Genomic DNA, 25,629 nt, shown 5'->3' on the forward strand with positions numbered 1-25,629 from the left:
CCTGTTATGATTGACAGTGCATGGTTTTATTAGAATATGTGTTTAGTGCAAAATTATGGAGATATATAATATTCACGCCAATTCCATTTGCATAGTAACTCCCCATTATTGTAGCCCTTAAGTGTGGTGCATGTAGTTATAATTGGCATGACTGTTTTTACTTTTATTTTCCTAGAAATTCTAGTCTTTCTCAGTGTCTTATAACTCATATTGGAAATGCAATTATTGATATCAGTCATGAGAAAAAAGATTATGCAAAACATAAAATCTAATTTATATTTTAAAAAGGTATATTTGAGTTTTGCCATTACTAAAACAACTGTAATTAAGGAATGTAGTCAATCGCTGAAGAGCAGATGCATCAGTAAACGGAATATAATATTAGACATAACGCAACACTGCCATCAAACAGGCACAGTTTTTTTCTCTTTTCTTTAACACATTACCTTACCACGCATTGATTCTAAAAGTGCTCAGACTACTGCTCTTCTGGCTGTAGCCCCAGCGTTAATCAATCCCTGCCTCAGCACGTATTTAAAATAAGAAACATATCCAGAGCTATTTGAAAGGGATTTGTTGTGAAACCCAGTAGAAAAGAGATGTTTTTTTTTCTCCTCAAACGTCACGGCTATTGAAAAAGCCACAAGCTTTTTTATGGCCTGAAAAATTACAAAGGATCAGTTTATTTATTTATTTATTCATTCATTCATTCATTCATTTGCGTCAAGTTCACATTGCAGGCGGCTGCTCCGAGAAGGTTCAAAATATGAATGTGGACTTTGCTACATTTGGAACAGTGAATCGATAGAGTTTCTGCACCATGTCTTTATACAATCTTACACAGCGCTCCCCACACTGGTCTGGATTATGAAACGCCCTTAATGAAGAATGTATAGGTCAGCCTTTCGTCTGATGTAAAGTATAGCCAAAGTACATGACTATGCCAAAGTGCTTTATTTAAATTTTGTTCACACCAATGCAAAAAAAACATCCTTGCCTAGTTTGTAATTTCACACAAACGCTCACGCACACACACACACAGACACACACACAGTGAGGCAACTTTTCCATTTGATGGAACCAAGGTTGAAAAACCTTCTGTGAAAAGTGCACACTCAGCAGATGAGATGACACAGTAAAGGGCCTTGGTTTCAGCTGTCAGAGCCATGTCACCAGAGCCCAGCCTGAGCTACTGTCGTAATGACAGGCTCCACAAACACTGCACATCTCAGAGGATCACAAAACAAATGAATCTTATTATCTTACTGGCCAGGCAGGAGCGCTTTCCCAAAGAGACCTGTACAGATTACCCTTTCAGCTATGATCAGCGGAGGCAGCTCCCACACTCACCCCTTCACTTCCTCACTCACTTTCCCCTCACTCACCTACTCACTCACTCATTCATTCACCCACTCACTCACTGCCCCCCTCGGAGACCCAATCCTTTACTCACATACTGCCCCCCTCAGACCCCCACTCACTCATTTCCTCACTCACTCACTTACTCACTCCTCCCCTCAGACTCACTCACTCACCCTTCACTCACCCACACCTCACCTCACTTACACACTCACTCACCCATTATTTCCCTCAGGCACTCATTCACTCCCACTTGTGTGCATGCGTGTGCATTTGTGTTCATGTGTGTGTGTGTGTGTGTGTGTGTGTGTGATTTATTCGGTTAAAATAATATCCATAAATGAATTCACCATATATAGGTGTGCAACTATGGCAGCAAAATCCAGCTTGCTAAATTGGGAATTTCAGCATGACCTGAAGCCAAGGAAATATTCATAAGATTCTGTAATAAAAATGCATATTTTATTGATATTCCTGCACAAGCCCTTAAACAGTGATATTATGGTGACATAATTTTATGGCACAACTGCCAGCAAACCATCACATTAGCCCTGGTTTATGCCTTCCAAATGATTCCAAAGCACTTTCTTAAGTTACATTACACTTGCATATAAAACAAAGAAGTACATTAAATATTTAAAAGTTCTTAAATATATATTGTGCATCATTAGTGTGTGTGTGTGTGTGTAGACATACAGTCAGTACACCGCATGTTTTATTATTTATTCTTTTTTTATTTTTTCTGGTTCCTTGTTCCTAATACCTTGGTCCAGAACATTTCCCTCCATATGACTCAAAAAGATCCAGTATGTGCACATTCATTAGTTTTTAAAATATTCCAAACAGATGGGGAGCATTGACAATAACACCCTAATCAAGCAGCTGTGGCAATGTGTACACAAGACGTAATGAATAATCAAGCACAAGCCACTGAGTGTTTCACACTAATAGTAAGGTGTTCCAATTAGGTTCCCACAACTGCCCTGCTTTCTGGGAAAGCAACCTTTTTCTCCTGTAATTAATAAACTTGCCGCTTTGTGTATTAAACACTTAATCGGACTGGGTTAGGCCTGGCAATTTTACTTTCAGGATGGAACCTATAATGCCTTAATGCATTTTTGTGAAACAACGGTTTCACACAAATTTTAAATTACGTTCTTAAACGTAATCTTCATTGTCAGGGAATGGCAGAAATTTATTTATTTATTTTGCCAAGTGGTTACGTCCAAAAACAAAATTAATCTTGACTCTGGGTCTGTTGTGCTCAATAATGTAAAACCAGTGGAGAGAGGCTGTCTGCCACTTTTGATAGTTTGCTGGGTACTGTACACTTTGCTGTTGACCTTACTCACAGGATGCAGTTGTGCCCCCATTTTGATTATTTTTGCTCTATGGTTATTGTGCATGCTCGGCAAAAGTTTACTTACTCAATTAAAACAGAATGTTATCAAAACGTGTGCATTTTTTCTGAAATGCTTTGTATCATGACTTTATAATTTAGTGTTAGATAAAACATTGATTCCATATAATGATAATAAAGTTAAATGGTTCTGTTTAGTCTTTAAAATTGCTGCCAGGGATAAATAAAAATATATCCATTCCTCAGATGACAGGTGGCCCACTTTATCCTGTCTGTGTTGGACTCCCCATTCTGTCAGCAGAAAGATTACTGACAAGGTCCAGACTTCAGCACATCTGATGGTCATATGAACAGCAGAATCAAAATATGCATACAAAGTGTGCATTTAGTGATTTAAAACACTGGCAACAAGGTTAACACATTTCTTACCCTTTTGGATTCTGTAAGTTCTTTGGCTCTCATTCTAACTCTCCCCTCTCAATCGCACTTAACAATCTCCCCCACCCCCCACCCCACCTTTAGCCCACCCCACCTGACTTATTAATGCTTGGCGGTGACATGGGTCTTTGATGGATAGGTGGAATGTATTCATCTTTGGAACACACTGCGAGAGCAGGTGTCTACTTCCTTGGCAATGTCACAGACTTTGCTCCATCTGGTTATGCATTAGCATATGTATGCCTTAGCTGTGCACACTACAGCTCGGTCTCACCTGCCATTGTCCCAGCCTGTCACAAGCTCACCTCCAAAGCACCTCTATAAAAGCCACATACTTACAGTACCTAAAAGAAAAGATAGAGCAAAGTCACAAAGTGTACTTGAGACAGAGAAGATGACACAGCCTGAGAGGTCCAGCTGTTACTGAAGGTCTTAGGAGCTGCTATAGGATCTTTGAAAAAGAAACATCACCTAACATTGTTTGTTAGTATCGGACCCTAAGGCTCACTGTGCATCGTACATGTATTCTGTTTCTGTTGTCTTTTTTATTTGTGTATTTTTTGCGGACTCTTTCAGTTTGGAAATGTGCTTGAATCTTTTGAATATAAATATCCTGGAATTATATTGTAAACAAAATGCATTCCTGGACCTGTATTTGAGCTGGCAAGAAGATTATAATAATGGGTTCCATTTATGTGCTGTATTCTGGATCTCAATGAATAATACTGTGAGCGTGTGCGCGGGTGAGTGTGCATGTGCGTGGGTGAGTGTGCATGTGCGTGGGTGGAGCTACCTCAGCGCATAGCACCTAAATGGATGACACACACGTGTCGTTTAGTACCGTCACCATCACTACACATCAGGCCGTGTTTATTTAGCCAATGAAACCGTAATGATTAAATGGACAGCTTGAGGGAAAGCCAGCCGAGGAGATTGGCTGAGAATCGAAGGAGCACTGAGCACGGCACTGTAGGGCGTGTGATGAATACAGAATGTCAGGACCTCCTGAGAAAGACCGTATCTCCTACAGCACACAGCCCCATCACTACACTGGCAGGCTTGTACCCTCTGTGGTCCATGATGAATTCTGATCTCTTTTGGTCCATCAACAACACTTAAAGCAGGAGTGCCTCCTGGGATATCTCCTATCAAAACAGTGATGAAGCTCCATCTTACATATGGCCATGAGGTAGGAGAAGGCTGCAGGGTAAAGATATCTTGCGCCATATCACATGTATCATCCCGATAGTTATAGTTAAGTAATTTAATTCATTTGATATATAAAATATATAGTAAATGTGCAGCATGTGAATTAATTGCGACAACTGTTTAACAACAAAGATGACAACATCAACCTTTCAACAGCGCTGTATATAACTTTTTTTATAGTTTTCCAATTCTTGGGTGGAAAGATAGCAGCAATCTTCTCTGAGTCAAAGATGAATACTGATCAAAACTTGACCTTTGTCTCTGAAAACAGGCAAATTCAGAATACCAAATATTCTTCTATGGAAAATAAAATGTGAATGTGAGCTGTGCGTGTGTGCAAACATTGATAAAGTTATTCATACACGATTTGTTCTCTTGCATTTTGCATCAGGTTGTGATTGACAAACCTTGCTGTAGATATCTAACGGTACATGTTCAAAAAGTTGTTGTGTCCAATATGCCATTTAAAAATGACATGTACTTACCATAATAAACAGGTAGGAAAACAAAAGGTGATAAAAACCAAAGTGTTCCTGATTTTTTGAGTTATTAAATAAACTGTAAACAAGCCCTCCATGACTCGTCTTTGTAATTAAGTGATGCTGCTAAACAAACAAATCCCTTTCAACTGCAGCACTGAAGATTAGTTAATCATTCTCAATATTGTTTTCATCCTACATGAGAGAAATTAAAACGGCCTGTTCACCCCGCTTTCTTGACAGAGGTGAGCTTGTTTCTTCTCTGATCAGACAATCAATCATAGGAGGGGGGTGAGTGAATCGTGTAGGCCTAGCTGTGCATGTCGGCTTTTAGGACAGCAGAAACACGCTTCCTGCGGACTCAAAATTACCCACCACGCCCTTTGACGCAATAAGGAGCGCCACAGTCTTTGAAGCCTAAGGAAACGAGCGGGACCCTCCCCTGTGTAGACATTCCAAATGTTTGACTTGCACAAGGAGGCGTGTCAAAACACAGGCCTTAGAAAAGGCTTCACCAGGAACATCTCAACAGTGTGCTAGCTTCTGCTGCGCGATCGTTTGTGCACGTGAGAAGTCATACCATGCTCCCGCATTTACAAATGCCACTTACCTGCATTCTGCTGCGCATTTTATGAATGAAATTAGACCTTCAGATACACTTAACAGAGCTTTCTTTGGTAAGTGTGTTACTATGGGACGGCTTAGTCTGTTATTACAGGTAGGGTTTGTATCTTTGTGTGGGCAGGGTCAGGGTAATATTTTATGTGTGTGTGCGTTAGGCTAAAAGTATTAGGCCAACCATCTTTTTTTTAAATTTTAGGTGATGAAAAATTCAGTTAATGTCTCTGCATTTATTATAGTACCTTTTTTTCTATTTCTACCTATAATAACACAAATATTTATTTTGGTTTAGTTTTACTTAACAAAAATTAAAAATGTGGAATGTTTTGTCCTCCTTTCTCGGGGCCTTGGTGTCTCTAGATGCAGCTTTTAATCCTCCAGTCTCAATAATTACAATGCCATTTGATGACTTCATGAGCTCTGTGCTTCAAACTTTGCAAAACCAAGTGGCCAGGTATCTTGATTTCTTGAGGGAGAGAGAGATGATAAAAAAAGCAATAGGCCATGTTCATTTCCATTCATATTGCTATTTTTATCCTGTAGCAAGCAGATACATGATTATGTAATGTAATGAATTTCAACATGAAGGTTCTGAGGCTACAGCTTCAATGCACCAGCTGAGAGATGGGGACGAGGAGCCGAGGTAAGAAAACACTAAGAAATGTGTCAAATACATCTGGACTTCCCGTACCAAAAAATATAGACTGGGCAATCACCTACAACGATAATTATTGGACATTTTGTGAGCAGAATAACGATCATCGCCACCATGTGATGTATTTCTTTCCTTTCTTTCCATCTTTTTTCTCTAAGTATACCTTATGCAGTAGTAAGCACACAAGCTTCAGCAAAAGGGTTTCGGGGGAAAAATGCCACCACTTTGACAAGACAGCTAATCAACAGCAAGGTTGTACAGCTTCCAAGTGATCACATAATAAATCCCAAATGGCTGACAAAAAGTGATGAAACTTGGTATGTCTATTGAGGGTAGAGGGTAGCTCCCAACTACAATTGAACAATTTGGCCATATGGTGGCGCAGTATGCTCCCATTATGAATTTACCACCAATAAACCTAAATAATTTTTAAAAAAAAACACTTAAAATGTATCTCCTCATAGACGGCGTGTCTGATTTACATGAGACTTGGCATAAAAGATTGACAGACCAATAAATGTTGCATGAACAAAGTTACTTTGCAAACAACTGTGGCAGCAGTAAGCCAGTTAACTTGCATATGGGTATGGCCTACTGCAACAAGGTAATACATTCTAAATAGTTTTACGTTGTGATGAAACTTTGAATGTTTAATTTGACATGAATGAGTCATGCTAACCCCTAAAAACCGAGGAAAGCAAAAAACATGATGGTCCCTTTGAGCTCCAAATATTTAAAAATGTTAATTATTCATTCTTCCCTGCGATAGATTGGCGGCCTGTCCAGGGTGTATTCCTGCCTCTCGCCCAATGCATGCTGGGAGAGGCTTCAGCACCCCCCATGACCCTGCTCAGGATAAGCGGGTTAGATATGGATGGATGGATGGATAAATATTCATTAAAAATCACTGTAATATTACAAATATTCCAAATACACCATAGTGACTAATTGACACATGAGCAACATGGATCCAGTAGATTACTCTCATTTGATTTGTACTACATAATCCAGTCAAAATAAAGTATTGCTTTGCATTATAAAATTCCCAGATTCCGCAGGTTGCTCAAGGGTAATATCCCATATGAGTACAAAACGTGTTGCATTAATGTGACAAGGTGTTATAGACTATACTTAATGCTAGAATTATAGCATTGGGTATTTGTGTATATGAGTGCTGGCCCCCTTATTTGCTGCTTGCAGCTATATTCATTACTGTTATTGTCCCCCTACACCAAGCTATGGTTTAAGCTATGGCATCCTTTTCAGTCATGCTACATGTATGACATTACTGGATATTAATAACAGCCTGCTATTGCACATGATTAATTAAGAGTCCTCATAAGTATGCACACTGCTCCTGAGACCTCACTATGAGTAGGCAGGGTGCTTCCGGCGCTGAGAGCAGAATGAATATATCGTTTCCTATTTTCCTTTTCAGTGGCCTGTCTAACATGTACTGGGTCTGTTTCCACCAAAAGCACCGTTCGCAATCTGTAGTTGTCTTCTTTTTTCAAAGACAACACCTCGCACTAACCACTTTTCAGACTAAACTGTAATTATTAACATTGGCCTTCTGTTTCTGTTAATTAGACACCATCTGTGGAGGGAATCAAGTTGGTTTCAGTGAGGCTATCTGAGCGTAAACTGCTCCAATATACACAGGCACTTTATGTTATGGGACACAGCAGTAGGTAGCTTCACAGATGAAGTTTGATATTACAACATCACATTTTGTAATTGAATTTTTTATACGTGAAGCATCTGATATCTCTGCAGGGCACTATTTTTTCAGAGCGCTATTAATTGATGTGGGCATAATTAAGGCATAGTTCGACATGTACGTAATGATGGAGGAGACAATGTCACATATCATAAGCTTTTAGAGTAATTGAAGAGATGTTGTAATCAGGTAGCCAATACATAGGGGAGGCTGAGGTACATAGATGCCTTGCAATATGTTCAGGTGTAATGAACATTTTACATTGCAAATACCCCAATGTGTCTCATCAAAGATGAGCTCATATAAAGTTAGAGACAGGGAAGATGTCATGTATATTTTAACAAATAAGTAACAGAGATGGTCCAGCATAGAGCTCTGTGTTTTGGAAAAGCCTTTCTCAGGGGAAAAGGTCCCACACTTCAGTCCTCTGTGTCTGCAGGTTTCTGTGGTTTCCGTTCAGTCAGCAGTTAATTTAGGCCTTGGAAACTGGTTGTGTGGACTCTTTGTGCAATCAATAACTTTTAAGTATTTATGTGCTGAAACACATAACCCCAGCAGACACTGTGATTCCTATGTTAGGGAGGAACCACTGGCTAGTGGCTCCAGTGGGAAGGGCATGGAGGAAGAGAAATATGTATGATGAGAATGGAGTATGGGAATGTTGGTGCGCAAAGAAAATGGGATCGTTTTCACAAAATGGAACTCCCATTCCTGAGTAACACTAGACAAACCGTTGGCCACAGTAAGCACTGGCACAATCGACAAATGACATAATATTTATGTCTATCTATCTATTTATTTATTTTAACAGAAGTATTTCCCTACGTGGGATAATGAATTATCACTTGACTTGGGTTTTCACATTCATACACCTTTTTCAACAGTTTTGTTTGCATTTTTTCTTCTTTTTTTTTTTGAGTGTTGACACGGCGGGTGAATAAAGTTAACTTATGTATTTTTGTCATACTCTGTGTACTTTCTGGGTTTTGGTCTTTGGCCCCACTGTTGATCTCATTCTGGCTGACAGGAATGACGCTTGGTGATGGATTGTGCCTCTCTCTGATCCCAGATGTCATAAATTCTAGGTGAGCCCAGATGTCACAATTTATCTAATGCTGGGTAAAACACAAGTGAGACCACCCTGCTAAATGATGTTTGGTGTCAGCAATTTGTCCATCTGTTCCTTAGACAAAAGCAGAGCTTAAAAAAAACAAATTAACAAATTTTAAAAATGGTGCCGTGTGTGTGTGTGTGTGCTTGTGTGTCTAACATTTTAAAATGTATATTTTAATATAATATATAAAAAGAAATGCTTATATTTTGTTTTATGTAAACACAAAAATGTTACTCAATGTTCACACATTTCTTTGTGTAACTAGACCCTGTTTTAAACCATCTCCAACCATTTGAAAATGATAATTAGTTGACATGCATAAGCAACACATATGTGCCTCCATCCCCACCTGAAAGAAAATAAAGAAGCTGTCCCTTTAAACGAACGGCTGAAGCTAAGGCTGTGAGGTTTAATGCTGTGGTCTGATGTGAACAGAGGCGGCAGGGCTTCAGCTCACACATTTACCATGTCAGGGGATCTGATTTGTGCCACTTAGTTGCTCAAACTCACAAAATGATAAATCAACAGCTGGGGCTGCCACCACTGGCCTTAGTTATCATTTATGTGACTTTGCTCTGTTTGTTTTATGGAAGAAGCGATCATTGTTGACAGGATAATGCAATAACGAGGCTAAAAATACCAGTTTCCCAGCTCGCTGGCTGAGGATATTTTTAGAACACACTGATTCTCAAAGATAACAGAACACAACAGTGCCCCCCTCCACCTCCCACCCCCCAAAACTGACCAACTGTATACAGATGCCACTAAGAACTTGATAGTAACATTGATAATAACATTCTTGATTACATTATTTTACTATTTTAGTTTGGGGGGAAACAAATATGATACCACTGTTTTTTGTTTTTTTTTGGCCACCATTTATTTGACTCCTTTATTTTCTGAAGTTGCATTTGTATGTGTTTATAGAGTTAAATGCAACACATTCACAATCAACCACCTAAATGGGAAAACAAACAAACAAAAAAAAGTAATTAGACATTTTTTAATAGAAATGAAGAACAGGGGATGGAAAGCATTCAAGGTGGTTTCTCAGTTAGGATGTAGATGGGGTGAAGTATGAAGAGGTATTTTTTTTAATGAAATGCATTTTTATAGTTAATTTAGATATCTACAGTATTAAAATAAAATAATAAATAGAATGTCTGATTCCCTTGGCTGTGTCCCTTTTTAATAATTACACTCAGTTATACGATGTCATACTAAATTTAGTTTGACCATGTAATTCAAAGATAACAGACTTTGTAGGATTAATGGGCAAATTTAGCTGCCATTTGAGAGATATGTATTTATTTACTTATTTTACTTTGAGAAATAAACAGCATCTTTTGTGTGACCCTAGGAATGTATCTGTTTTCTCTCTGCCCCAGTCCTCACTATCCACTCCACAAACATGACAGGAAACATCCTTGGGGCATTTAAGCCATGTTTCTAGTCTTATCTCTATACAGTCCTGGGGTGTCCTGGAGAGTTTTCTCTCCTTTGAAAGTTGTATGACTATATCACCTCCCAGGTGAAACACAGGACATGATATTGGGGGTCACAGACTCTGTGTGGCTACATGCCACAGAAAGATCCATATTCCTTTTAAGTTTGAATGCAATCTGGGACATTTAATTGAAATCACTGATTGAAAATCTTAATGTCTGTATTGATAAATGGTTGTTGAGGCCTGCTAACGGCAAACTACATTCAGAGCAGTTCCAGTGTTAATCAGAAACCAAGATGGTTTTATTTGTTCTTGTTACATGGAAAATACTTTGCCTGATGGTGAAAATTGTAACTAGATGGTGAATATTGTAACAAATGTTTGTCTAGAGATATCACCTTGTGTGGTGTAATTATAAAGACTGTAAAAAAAATAAATATTTTGATAATAATATGATAATGCTTAGCCCTGCTTCCAACAACATAAGGCCACTTTAACACAGGTAAATTTTCTAGTCTTCAGATAAGACAGTCACTGTCTGCAACCACAGACCCACACCTCAACAAATCAACACAGCCTGGTTGCCCCCATTTCTCTCAACCATTCCCCTCCCTTGTAACACAATTTTAAAATTCCTTATTTTATTTAACTCATCAATCAGAGTCAGAAAGAAGAAAGTAGCTCTTGGGGGGCTTAACATCAGCCAGTGGCATCTGTTGTGGTGGACATTATGGGATGGATGTCTGCTGTTGCCATCTGAGGAATCTGAACCTTGCATTTGGGCCTTGTGCTTTTAGGTAATCTGGCATTTGTGCATTTTCATTCCTAGATTTTTGGAATATTTGGCTGTGTTTTGGTTTTTGGACTTTGGTCTGGTTTTCTGGGGACCAAGCTGTGGTGCGGCATTTTCTTCCCTTAATTTCTTTCATGGCTGGAACTTGTCTATGTCGGTAACATTGTGTTTTTTGTTTTTTTTTGTTTTGTTTTGTTTTGGTTTTTTTTTTTAAGGTAGACATCCTTTGTCTTGATATCAGATGTTGCATACTTGTAACTTTATAAATCTATTAATTTTAATCTGGTTATGAGTTACATTTTGTGTTTACATTTAAGGTTGATCCAACAGGTTGTTCTGCCTGTCAACGGATTTGGCAAGGGACAAATGTAATTGTGTATGCGTATCCTTTTAACTTTCAAAAGTTTTCTCACTCACCTCCATATCACTTGCTCCTTCTTCCCTGGGAACATCATCCTGTCCTCTCTCTGTCTCTCCCTCTCTTTAACCTGAACCCACCAGGGAAAACATGACAGCACGTCAGAAACCTAATGCCTACTGTTAATATGTGCAGGATGGCCAAAAGGAATATTAGACTATATCCAATGTATTCTGTCTTACCTTTCACAATTTGTTCCTTCCTCACTCACCTCTATGACACCTGCTCCTTCTGCCCTGTCACCATCTTCCGGTATTCTCTCCATCCATATTTACCTTGCAACCACTAGACCAAAATCAAAATGACAGTGATTCAGAACACTAGTGCCTACTGAGTGCCTGCACATAAGGTGGACAATATGAGTTGCACAGCAAATATGAAAACAATAATCAGTCACTGGTATATGTATATATATTTGGGTAATTCAAAAATAGATTTGTAACAGTTTGTGATATGAATGACAAAACAAGGAGGTACATTGGCTTACATCTGTCATGTGTAAAGCTGTAGGTGTTACTTGGTACCACTTTTTGTACATCCATCTATCCATTATCTAACCTGCCTTACCGGACATGGGCAGAACATGCAAATTCCACACAAAAAAGTCCCGGCCAAGATTCAAACTGGAGACCTTCTTGCTGTGTGGCAACAGTGCTATCCGCAGCATCACTGTGCCACACACCACTTTTCCTTCTCTCAAATTGTCTTATTTCTATAATTGTGTGACCTGGAGTAATTCATCATTTGTAATTTCCTCTCATGAATGATAACAATGTGTGTTTTTTTGATTGGATCTATTATTATCAGCTGTTAGATAGTGACCTGTGATGTAAATAACACTCGGACATGCAGCCCGTTAGGCACAGGTGTCGATCAATGGTTTCTTGTGTTTGCCTTCCTATTGATATGCATGTACTGTACTGATGATACCATACACCACAATATGAATGCAATCCTTAATGAATTAAACTGCCTGAAAGAACTTTTCATTTTTATTTTAAGGCAAATGTAAATTAGAGACTGTACGAGAAATTATATGTCACTTTACACTTTTGTGGACACGAATGTGTTCTTTGTTTCCTCCCTGTCAATGACTGTGCTTTTGCCTCTCTCTCAGTACTTCTTTGTGAGTAATGATTTAATGTTTTCTTTTCAATCTAGAAAGGGTATGAGTAATTAAACAAGAAAAGCTGTTATCTCCTTTTTTTGTCATTTTCTTATGTTTTCCTGTCCAGTATGATGCTCACTCCTTTTACTACGCTTCAGATTTATTTTATGAACTGTCAAAAGGCCAGTGGGTGGAAACATGGTGACTGGATCCCATCCAAGGTCCACAGGTTCCAAGTAGTTAAAACATTTATCATTTATCCATATTTTGATTGATTGAAAGGGGTTGTGGTGTACATGGACAGGAAAAACCAAGGCTTTTTCAGTGTTGCTGTTTTGCAATTTTCCTTTCTTCACACATTCTACTGTCCTTAAACAGGATTTTGGTATATTCCTGTTGGTAACATATTCTTTTTTTTTTTTTTTGTGGATAACTTTGGTAGGAAATGTTTGTTTGTTTGTTTGTCTTCTCCCAAGATCCTAGGTGTTATCATGCAATTACAAGATTTGTACTTAAGTTTGGGAAAAAAGATCCACCACCAGCAGTTTTTATACTGCTGTGCCTGTGCACCTTTATTAGTAGAAGGCAAAACCTCGAACCGTCTATGATGTAGATTAATTTAAACATTTCTGTGAATGTTTCAGCTATGGCAATGTTCAGATGCAATTTCTCAGCAGGGCAAATGCTGTTTTTTTGTTTGTTTTTTCCCGCTCTAAGCGTAATCTGTAAGTGTACTCAGTCTTAACCTTAGAGGCAGGTGGTCCATTGGCAGCCTGAGAACCCACAGAGAATACTGTGATCAAGGATCACAGCTCTCTGCTTGAGTCAGATTCCCCTGTGCCAAAACATATCTACTTGTCGTGTGGTGTCAAGTGATGTGGAAAACGAAAACCTCAAATCTAGTGAGGAGGGTATTATAACTATAATCTGCTGTGAAACGTAATAAGTAACCTTATCTTTAACCATGTAAACTTTGGCCAATGTGTATCCTTACATTTTTTTAAATTTAATTTTATTTCATTTTGTTTTATTATTTAACAGAGACTAAAGCAAGGAAAATGAAATTATTAAAGTTACTGTTACTGTATGCATGCCAATGAAGTGGTCAACAAAACTCACAAGGGGTGTAAAATAAAATGATGCCTTTTAAACATCTGAAGTGCTGCGCAAAAATGCGGGATAAAATTAAAATGATTGCACATCGCAAGCTCTTGTGATGGAAGGTTGGCGACCGGAATGTGCTTTACGCTTCTGGAAATGTCATTGGCTGCCTGTTCAATTGTAAAATCTGATCAGTCAACCAGGAAATGTTCAAAGTGCTCTTTCTTAATCAGTGTGGAATGAGCAAGTGGCAGCTGATTGTGTGATGGCGGGTACTTGGGAAATACAGGTAGTGGAGCACACTGCAGAAATGCTCACGTTTATACGGTATGAGCATCACGTCCACAGACATTGTAATGGGCTAAATAAAGAATCTAGCATCATGACTGATGGACAAATTCAGTTCCCCAAAAATTCTTGCCTATACTGTAGGCTGTAAGTGTTACCTACATAGAGCCTTATGTGCTCATAATTTGCTTTCAAGAACACAGATTAGTATTTCTTTTTAGGTATCTGGCTGGTCCTTGGCAATGATTCATTGAACTTTTGTTTTTAAATTGGACTAACAGCTGTATATGTGTTTTGGTGTTTGCCAGGTTCATTGATCACCTCAAAAACAGTTTCCAGTGGTGGTGGAAGGATACTCATAAATCAAGTATTAACAATATAAGTGTTTGTTTTATTTAAGTCAATATTAAGGACAGATGTTAATTGAATTTTGGCACTGAATTTCTTTTGTGTGTGTGTGTGTGTATGTGTGTGTGAAGAGAGAGAGAGAGAGAGAGAGAGAGAGAGAGAGAGAGAGAGAGAGAGAGAGAGAGAACGTGGGGGCAATTTATTATAAATAAATAAATAAAATGGCCTAGCCTGTGTACCAGTTGGATAGCTAGCCTTAAGCTTTCAGGCTGAACACAAGCGAGCTTTGCGCATGTTTATGCCTTGCTCATGTTTATGCCAATGTCAAATCAAATGGCCACTTATTTATATCAATTTATCTAACACCTTGGTCCTTTTACATGGGAGGACATTGGTGTTCTTTGTTATTTGTACAGCCCACCACACAACAACTTTTTTGAATTTTTATAATGTTTTAAATCTTCAGACTGCTAATACTACACTATGCTGTGCGATGGATTGTTTTCCCCCCACCTCCTCCATGAGGGCATGGCCTATTCCTGCACTGTATCTATGGTCATTGCTGACTCTGCCCCTTCTATGTTGATTGACAGGAAGAGTTATTTTAAAATAAATATTCGTTGAAATAAATATGAGTGGAACTAAATATGCCTTGACATAAATGCATATAGAAATAAATATGCGAGGAAGTTAAAAGAGCCAATGTGCAAGTGTCCTTTGGAAATTAAAACATCATGAAATAAATAAGAGATATAAAATAATTAATAGATATTTATTTCATTACTTATTTATTTCATTGCGTGTTTATGTATTTAATTTTGTCACAATTGATCTTTCACAAACAGTGCTCAACAGTAAAAGATGACTGTTACTAATTTTGACCTTTACTAATAATGCTCAGAACTTTAGTCTTGGGGGCTAACTCACAGGCCTAGCTGTTTGTATAGGGGCACCCTAGGCTGTGTCAGCTAGAGTAGAATTCATACCACTCACAATGAAACGGAGTATCTCTTGAGAGGTGTGCACAATTCTTTAATGCAGGGATTTCACATACTGCAGTGTAAGCGCTCATAGGTGGCTCAGTCATGTCATCTTCTGAGGGTGCAAAATCTGAGGGTGATGTGCATAACCACTTAAGATCTGTGAAACAAAAAGTAAGCAGTGTACGTGCATGTCCTTTAGATTTTGCACATTTGTGGTGAAGGAATTAATTATCAGGGACACGTAGTTTTACCTGTTTTATATAGGGGATCTCTCAGTATTTCATTTCAAACTGAAGGAGGACAACTTCATTTTTTGCATTTTTGCCAAGATAATCGAATTCGCCGGACTTTAGACTATATTGATAATTTAGGTATAAATAATCAAAATTTAGATTATATTATTGAATATGGTACTAATGTCTGGTTCATTTAAGCCATTTTCCAAGTTCCTGTGATCCTCACATCTGGAGGTATAAAGACTTAGAGAACCCCCTAAATGGACAAGGACTTCCCCGATTTGGCATCTGTCCAAAGGGGTTAGTAATATAACACACGATAGTTAACACACACAGCCCTCTACTTTTATAGACAAAACTCATGGCACTGTAATAAAAAAGACTGAATAATATTTAATGGCTTGCACACTAGACTTGTGATATCTCTGTGAGTGCACTGTTAATTTTATAGCTATTTGAAAATTAACTATTATAGTGACATGCCTGTCACATTCTGCTTGTGTAAAAATGAGACCAAATAGCTTTTAAATAAACACTGCAACCATTATTTGGGGTAATACAAGTGTGCCACACATTTAGACAATCAAAATATAGCCTATAAAGTCAAATATGCAGCACACTAGGCCGGGAGAATATTTGAAGCAATCCCAACGACTAACATATCAGCTACCGAAATAACACTGCAGCGTGACATTTTAAGGAACAGTTAATCAAAAAAATCTGTTGGAACACATTCTGAGTTTGTCAGCTATTGTTTGCAACCAGCACATTCTATTCTCAGTGTCTCTCCAGAAATAAATAAATATTTCTCTGGTGAAACTTTGAATCAAACGTCCCATAGAAGTGATTAAACTCAGGAGGTGGTGACAACTGACAGACTCTAACACTGGAAATTTTACATTTAATACATTTTACATAAATTTTCCATTTACATTTGTGCTCTTGGTGGTTTCCTTGGGGTAAGTCTATTTTAATATGATCGATCCAAGGATGAAAGATGATTAACAAAAAGTTTGTGAAGTTTCCTCCCTTGAATCAAGATGGAAGATTGGGGATTGTTTGGTATCATCTTTATGAGTTAATTGGATTTCAGATTGATTAGTACGTGCAACTGCGCTTGTATGTACATTCAAAGTGACTCCATAATAAATCATTCATTTTTATAGTGAAGAAGGGGGATGCCATTTGCAAACCTTCAGTGTCCTTGTGCAGTCATAGCATACAACTGATTTTTGCAGTGGCACATATTCTAGACCGCAGGTGTCAAAGCCCACTCCTGGAGGGCTGCAGTGTCCACTTGTTTTCCGGGTCTTCTTGGAGCCCATTGTTCATTGAAGTTCTTGATTGGCTAAAGAATCCACACACCTTTTTCTCAAGGCCTTGATTGAAACAACACAAATCTGCAGACACTGAGGGCTGCCTGGAAATTTAGTTTTAGACTTACCAGATGGTTAACAGTGGTTTCTTAACATCTGGAGTGTGAGATGACATTGACAGCGTTATCTCTACTTTAGAAGCTGAATTTTGCAGGTTTGACATTTCAATTTATATTTTGTTAACTGAGAACAGTATGTATTTGGCACAGATGATTAAATCATTATTTAAATTATTAGTTCTTATTTTTTATTTGATTACATACAATGAGCTCCTTAATTTTTGAGACAGACATAATTTTTCTTGATTTGCTATTTTAGATTTGTAATCAAACAATTCACATGTGGTTAAAGTGCAGATTCTCTGCAGAATGTTATTCTGTAATAACAAAGTCTATCAAAAGCACTCCTGAATAATCAGAAACACACAATGTGAGACCATTTGTCCCAAACATTATGGTGACATGAAAGGGGGATTATGTATAAAAAGTGCTATCATTTCCACACAGTGAAATCTAAATGTATGAAAATATGCTTTAATAAAAGCTGAGAATATGTGCTTTAACCATGTGCAAATTGTTTGATTAAAAATCTAAAACTGTGGAGTACAGAGCCAAATCAAGAAAAAAAAAAATTGTCACAAACATTATGGACCTCACTATTTGTCTCACGATATATCTTAACTGGCATGGAGTAGGCTCACATAACTGAGAACTGTTGCGGGTGGTTGTGGACATCGAAACGGTAATCGGTACCGAAATCGGTAATTGGTTTATCGTGTTCTGAACTGAGGCTGGTGGGCGGGGCCGCCTCCTCGTTAGCTGAAATCATTGGGCACAGCCTGTTTGATTTGGGCCACCTGTGGATGGTCAGCCACAGGGTTTATAAGCTTGCTTTCTGTTCAGTCCTAATAGGGCTGAGAATGGTGTGAGGAGTTTAGTGGGCTGGTTGGTTGTGAGCCTATTTTACGCAAAGCAGTTTGTGGAAAAGTGATGTTTTGCACACAAAACTGTGTGTTGGTATTTAAGTTGTGCAAGTAAAAGCTTCAAACATGTGATTTTAGGAACAAGAAATGCAGTTAAGCACTTATTTTGCTCTTTTTTTTTCTATTCCCCTTTAATTTTGGTTGAGTGTTTTGGTTTTGTCTAATTGCCTTAAAGTTGGCATTTATTGGTCACCCATGTGGTGTCTTTGAGATACTCTTTTCCCTACCCCAACTGAGTTGGTGGCATTTGTTTTGTTAGGTCCTAGTAAGGCACTTAACATTTGTTAACCTGCAACTGCTAATATTTATGTTTTTATGGTGAAAACAGAAAGAAGACTATGCAGTACTCTTGTACCAGGTTTAAGGACCACTGTCCAAGGGCAGGGTGCACAGCTCTGGTTCTGGATGGCTGATGTGGATTATATGTAATCCAATTCTAGCTGACTTCTCAAACGGCTGTATACACGTGTTTTATATTTCACTCCTATTTTGAAGCACCGTAAAAATGTTTTCAGTGAGGTTAAATGCACAATATGCTGCTTCATCAAAGCTCTCAGATGAAATAACTGGTCAAATTAATGAATTAATTGTGAGCAGTAATTCTGAAAAGAAATCCTAAAATGGATTCGCCATCCTTGCCCACCCCAGATATATAAGGTGTCCATGCCTTCCAGCAAGTTTCTCAAACTCAAATACTGAAGGGATACAGTGGCTGCTCTTACACTGGCCTCCATGAAGTATGAGAGATTCTTACCTTTTGCAGTGAAAATGGGGTGAGCAGTTGCATTCCCAGAATGGCTAGTGTGTATGCAGGATTTCATTCCCAACAATTCCCCTGGCTCATTTAGACAATTAACACTTTACACCAAACACCAGGTCATTTGTATATTAGGCTATACCACAGTAAACCACAGAAGGCCAAGAAAAACCATTATCAGCTGAGATTCATGAACTTGTAAATGAATGTAGCTTAAATCTTTAATCTAGAAGGAAATTTAAATTAAGATCCAGCCCTCATTGCCCACAACTGATATAGCACTTAACCATTAATTTGAGGTCTAATAGTATATAAGATTTTTGGAACATTATGCTGTAAAGCTTGCTTTATGAGGCATGACATAATGCTTCTTTGTCAGGGTTCTTCATAGCAGCCTTTACGGTGGCAGTTTGCCACAGGATGCGTTACTACTAATGTCAATAATGCAAATGGAGCATCATGTGGTGTAGCGTACGTCTTCACTAAATTAACATCAGAATCCGTTTAACTGACTGCCAGACTGTTCGGTTTGTGAAACCTTCAATTGATTCCAAATCGAATTCAAATTTGTTTCCGGATAGGATCAATATAGAGCATTGTTAGTGTTTTATTGACTTTCAAGGCTCGTAATGAACTGAAGATTGACAGAACAAGAAACATAAGTATTAACAGTATCTATGGATTTGAACTTTAACACTACGTAAATGCACTTTGGCAGCACCATACCAGAGCATTTTTGTTGCACTCATTCTATTCAAAGTCAAATCATAAGCATCCAGCACAGTATGTCAGAGTCAACCACAGCAAATTATTTTGGTCACTTTGAAATGGCAATGCGTGTTGGATAGATGTTGAGAATGGAGGACTATCCTTGACTTTCATAAGACGTTGTTGATTTCTCTCCTGATTTTGTTCTGTCTGACAAGAAGTAGTAGTGTTGGTTAATGTAGCTGAACCGATGTTTGATTTCAGAAGAAAAACAGGGAGACACTCCAATCTCCCTTACAAAAGAATGTCTTAACTCTAAGAGAGACCTTTCCTCAGAAATAAATAAATAAATCTTTAAAAAGTAAAATTGTAAACATTTGATGAATATCCAGGATATGCAACTATTAAATATTAATGCACAAAATGTTGTTTTGTAACCAAAAATATCCCATATGTATCCCTTCTGTTTCTTGTTGCTGTATATAGTAGTATTCATCTGTATGCAAACAAATGTTTGTTTGCATATGCAGCATCCTTATGGCCAGTTAGTAATACTCCTTTCACCATGATAAATTCTTACTCTCACTGAAACCAGGGGAAAACAAGACAAATCCAACAGGTTCTTTCTTTCTTGAATGCATTACTTCAGCCAGTCACTTGTACCTGCTGCAGATAACTGCAACAAAATCCACTGTGTAGGACAGGATTTATTCTGTTTTTCTTTTTTCCGTTTTTTTCATTTTTAGGAATAGACTAAATTGATGCTTTGAGTGTTCTGAATTGTATTTGTTTTCCTTTATGTTTTTATTTTTGTAGCTATTTTTCAAGTGCAGTTTTGTTTTTTGCTTTCATGTTGTCCAAATGGGCTTTTAAAGTATTGACTAGGCCTGCACTTATTTTGGGTGTAGTTTTCAGTCTATCCCTAGAGGCACCCAGTTTTAACCAAGTGCTAATTCCAAGATAAATAAATAAATCAACAGCCACCAGTACAGATAGCAGGGCTTATATTTATAGCTGTTTGCACTCGCTATACTGCTAAAAGCATCAGGGGCCCTAATTGTGTTTCCTGTGGTAGGAACAGCTTTCCATTGGACTCTATATTGTAAAAGTGCAATGCCCCTGTCTCTGACATTTGTACCTTTATTGGAAGCTTCAAGTTTCCAATAGAAAAATAAAATAAAAAACAGCAGACCAGTAATCATTTGAGAAGTCGTTTATAGTCTTTTTTTTTAATGCCAACATCATTAGCAATTTAAGTGACATAACAAATGGTCAGTGCAGTTAAAATCCCATTTTTACAGATAATGCACATAATGAGAAGTTTAAAATGGATCCACTCTGCCAAACCCACACTTCCTTTCCCCTGTGGGTTCCCTAAACCTCATGTCTTATGCTGGTGAGAAATAGCAAGGATAGAGAAGATGAAGAAAGGAGGAATTTAAGGAAATGTGTAAATACGTCAAATCAAATCAAAGTGTATTTGTCATATATCCAACACGTTAGCAGATGTCAGCTATGTCATATGTAAGACGGAGAGGTAATGAGAAACTGAAAGTTTTAATAAAATATAAAATAATTTTAAAATAGAAAATATGCACATACAGTTCCATAATATGTGGGACAAAAACTTTTTTTTTTTTTTTTCCTGATTTTGGCTCTGTATTCTAGTTAAATAAAATAATTCACATGTGGTTAAAGGGCACCTTTTCAGCTTTTATTTCAGAATAGGCTTTATACAATTTGTATAATGTATGGACAAATGACACACCAGTGATCGCATTTTTCTCAATGATGTTCCAGCTGATTTTGATAAGCCTAAGCTATGTCTGTGTTTTTTTTTTTTTTTTGTTTTTTTTTTCTTAGCCTCATAATGGCTTCCTTGACTTTCATTGGTTTTAGTCCTCATGTTGACATATGCCAATAACAGAAACCAAATGCAATTAAAAGCCAAGAATCAAGACTAGATACTGAAAGCTCTTATATATCAATTGAACACACCTGACTAATTAGAACATTTCATCCTGAAATGAGGTGACTGTATACAAATCCTTGTATTTCTACGTGGTTATATATATATATATATATATATATATATATAGTCTTCTTTGAGTGCTCCAACTCATTTTATAAAATCTTTAAATGAGACTTAAAATTTTTTTTTTTTAGTTTTTATTTGATGATTCTCTTCACACTGACGATTCTGGCCCTTCAGTACTTGACCTCTGGGTAATGGTCCCTTCCCAGGGACCAGGTTATTCATTATTTTTCCCCTCTTTCCAACTGTAATTCTTAAAAATTGAAGCTTGCAGCTCTTTGAAATGAAAGTTTACTTTTCTGGCAAGGTGAAAGGATTTCTCATGCATAGCAAGTTGACTGGAGACAGGATGCAGAGGGGCCTCATCCACAGCAGGTCATTTCTCTGGCCAGAGCAGGCATGCCATTCTCAAAAGTGCTATTCTCAAACTCTATTTTCCCTCTGCCATTTTTCTTTCTTTATTTATTTATTTTTTTATCACACAGTACAAACGTTGATGTTCTTCAAATGCCATGGCTCTATTTATCTGTCTCAAAAAAAAAATTAACAAGTAAATAAAATGGGAGCCAGTAACCGCCAAAAAGTTCTATGCTGCCAAATGTCACTTTAATTCAAGGCGAGAAAAAGGAGAGATCTCAATGTGGAATGCAGTGCTGGACTGAAGTGCGGCATGCCGTCTAGATTTTGTAAGACCGATTCCCTTTAAGAACGAGGAAGGCATGGTCAATCAAAATCAAATGGACTCACATGAGTCACTGTGATCAATTGCCCTCAGGACCTTTCTGAGCTCTGCAGAAGGGGAAGCAATAATTCCGTCTGACGCCAAAGAAACAGAAATACTGTGTGGAGAATTGGATCTGTTGTTCTCTTTCTTTCCTTTTCTTTTTTCCATCTGTAAAACGAAGGCCGTAAAAGTTTAAATCAATAGTTAATTATATAAAGCATACACATAAATATGGTTCCTGTGGCTGCTATGTCTGCTTTACAAGGATTTTACTCTATGGTTTACAGTCCGCTTTTTATCACCCAAAGCAAATTGTTAAGCTTTCACAACCACTGCATGTGAAATTAATATAGAGTAAAACGGTAATTAAATGTGGGTAAAATCTACAAACAATGTGGGGAAAAAAACAAAGTGTAAAAATGTGCTGTTAAAAGCTACCTCACCTCTATGAACACCATAACAATTGCTTCATTTTTTATGTAAGGGTAACTCAGGCTATTACCCTGTAATTATAATTTTATTTATGCATTAACCACTTTCGCAGACACACTTTTCTGTCCTCTGTTTGGATTGCCCAGTTACACTTTCTGACCTGTTCCAAAGCTAAAATATTGTCTAACAATTAAAAATAAATAAATAAACCACTGCAGGGATTTTGCAGCAAAGTGCAAATTCAAACATTGGCATGATCTGAGGAAGTTACTACACTGTAGGCAACATGCATTAATCCATATGCTGTATCGAAAGCAATGTTTTCATAATTAGAACCCTAATCAAGGCAGCCTCTTGCCTGACCATTGTGCATTCCAAGGACACAGAATGACTTTGAAATTACTGCAGAGGTGATTGTTGGCAGCTTTCCATTTTTCTAGGCATCATAACTCTTTGTGTCAAAGCAAAAAGCCTATCTATCTGGTTCTCTAAATGAAAGGGAATAATGTCAGTGGAATAAATGTATTCGTTTAGTACAAAGAATGCTGCATTGTGCATGCAAACTAAGAAAATGAATGTTCCCAGGCTAGAAGTTTCGTTTAATTCATAGACAGGGGAAAATAAGTACAATACAATGTGAAAATAAGTCAAATAGAACAGAAAATAAACATATGTATTGATAAGTAAATGCATAAATAATTTGGATGGTGCATTTCTGTTGTGTGTTGGGTAAATAGGGTGTTGCAGCTCGGCCATTTTAACACGGTGCCCTGCTGGAGGATATCCAAAGACAGATTTATTCTTACTCCCAAGGGTGTAATTTACATATTAATATACATATGTAATATTTTAAACAGACCAAACCCCCCCCCCCCCCCAATAATATAGAATGATGAGAAGAAAAATGATTTCATATACACTGTTGTGATTTCTACATACTGATCGGTAAGGCTGGGTGTTTGCCACAGAACTTGCAGGTGCCATGGATTCTGTGACTTTCCCCATTTTTGCCTCTTCTGCAGTTTCCTCAGTTTTTTACGCTTTCCATAATTTTTGGAGAGTTTTGGACGGTAACTGTCAATCTTAGCCTATGATCTTATTTGTATAGGTCTACTCCTTTTTATCAACTGTCTACTGCCAAATGCTGAGAGAAACAGTGTGAAAATGTATACAGATTCCAGAATGTGCTGGGATCAAGATTCTTATCCTTATCCGTTGTTGAAATCAGACGTTTTGCCCTTAAGAGTTTTTATGCCCAGCTCTCCTTCCCCCATTACGGCAAAATCAGTGACAACAGGCTCTCATCAAACCTTGCACAATATGTACAATATCTTGAGTGTTCTATTTTAGTAATGCAATTTGAGCATGGTCTATTTCTAACAATGTTCTGTTCAATTAAAGGTAAAAAGCATGCACTTTCTATCTGTGACAGACCAAATTAAGCAAGTAAAAGCCTACCAATGTATTTTACTCACAGGCTGTTCTATAGCAGCTAGCAACTGCCTGTTCATTTTTTTTCTAACTTCAAGCACTTGCTACTATTGCCACAGTTGTGTGTGTTATTTCAATCATTCCCCACTGCTGCACAAGAGATCAATTAATTAACTCAATAATTTGCATTAAAAAAAAAACTCTCTGCTTTTTTCAGTTCAACAATGCCGTGACTGATCTGCAAATTCAGCCAATATTTTCCAAGGAAAAACTCATCCTTACTGATCAGTAAACTGCAGTGTTTTCCTCTTAGATTTAACAAGAAAATGTTATTTCATAGTTGTTCTTTAAAAAGAATTTATTCTGGGGGGCAGGCCAGAAAAAAAGCTATACCTTTACTCTCGACAATAAAGGTGATCTTTGTACACATAATAAGGTCTACCTAGTATTGAAACGTCCATTATCAGGTAAAGAGGCCAGTCTTGCAATGTGGACCTCTGCTCTTCTCTGGCCATAGCCTCAAAGATGTCCCAAACTGACAGACCTCAACCGCAATACCCTACAAGAACTGGTCTCTTCAACTGTGTGTCACAGATTGGGCATTCAAACTTTAAATTCAAAAGGCAGTGATGACCCTGTGGTGTGACGTGGCCATTCTGGGGCCTGAATAGCTTTGTGTTCTGGTGTTTTTTTTCTGAGAGGTAATGATACCTTGGAAGAGGAGGCACCATAACCTCTAGATCTGTATGCATAGATGAGGGCCTCAGCATGTTTTTAATTGCCTAAGGAATTCCTTTGGATCTTTTGGGTAAGGAGACAGGCAGTGGTCTAATGAGCAGGTGAAACAGAATAGGCCACATTGTGACTTGGTATAGACAAAGAACACTTGGCAAAAAGGAAAACAGTTTCTTTCAAAATTGCAAGGTTTGCAATTCCAAAATTAAAGCAGAGACTTTCACCAGTTATCTATCAAAATGCTTTAGCACAGGCTTAACCCATGATGAGTCCACATTTACATCCTGAAAATGTAGCACCGACTGTTGACAGAACATGAAGATTAGATGTTTAGGAATGTGTTTTTCAGAAATCAAATTTATTTATTCAACCATTTGTTTATTTATGTATTTGTTTAATTTTAGATATACTTTTTTAAGCTTTTGGTGTTTATAGAAATTCCCTGTGTATGCATAAAAACTGATTCTTTATAACTATCTCATTCATGAAAAAACTACATCACTTGACTATAAACAACATGGTATCTCTGTAAAAAAACAGTGTTTCTAAATTACAGAGGATAATTATATTGCTCTACTTTGAAATGAAACAGCCTGATGCAGTAAAATTGACAACTGAATGGATAGAGCTTAACAGTTAAAGGCATACGGTTTTATTACCTTGCCTTATTCACCATTCCTTCTGTCCTGAGATGACAGACTTTTCAAAATTCTGTTTAAAATATTTTGCTATTACTGTGCTTAGCAATATTTTTAGTGGCAGAATTCGTATT

The sequence above is a fragment of the Anguilla rostrata genome, chromosome 15, assembly GCF_018555375.3.
Source record: "Anguilla rostrata isolate EN2019 chromosome 15, ASM1855537v3, whole genome shotgun sequence".
In the NCBI taxonomy this organism is placed as follows: Eukaryota; Metazoa; Chordata; class Actinopteri; order Anguilliformes; family Anguillidae; genus Anguilla; species Anguilla rostrata.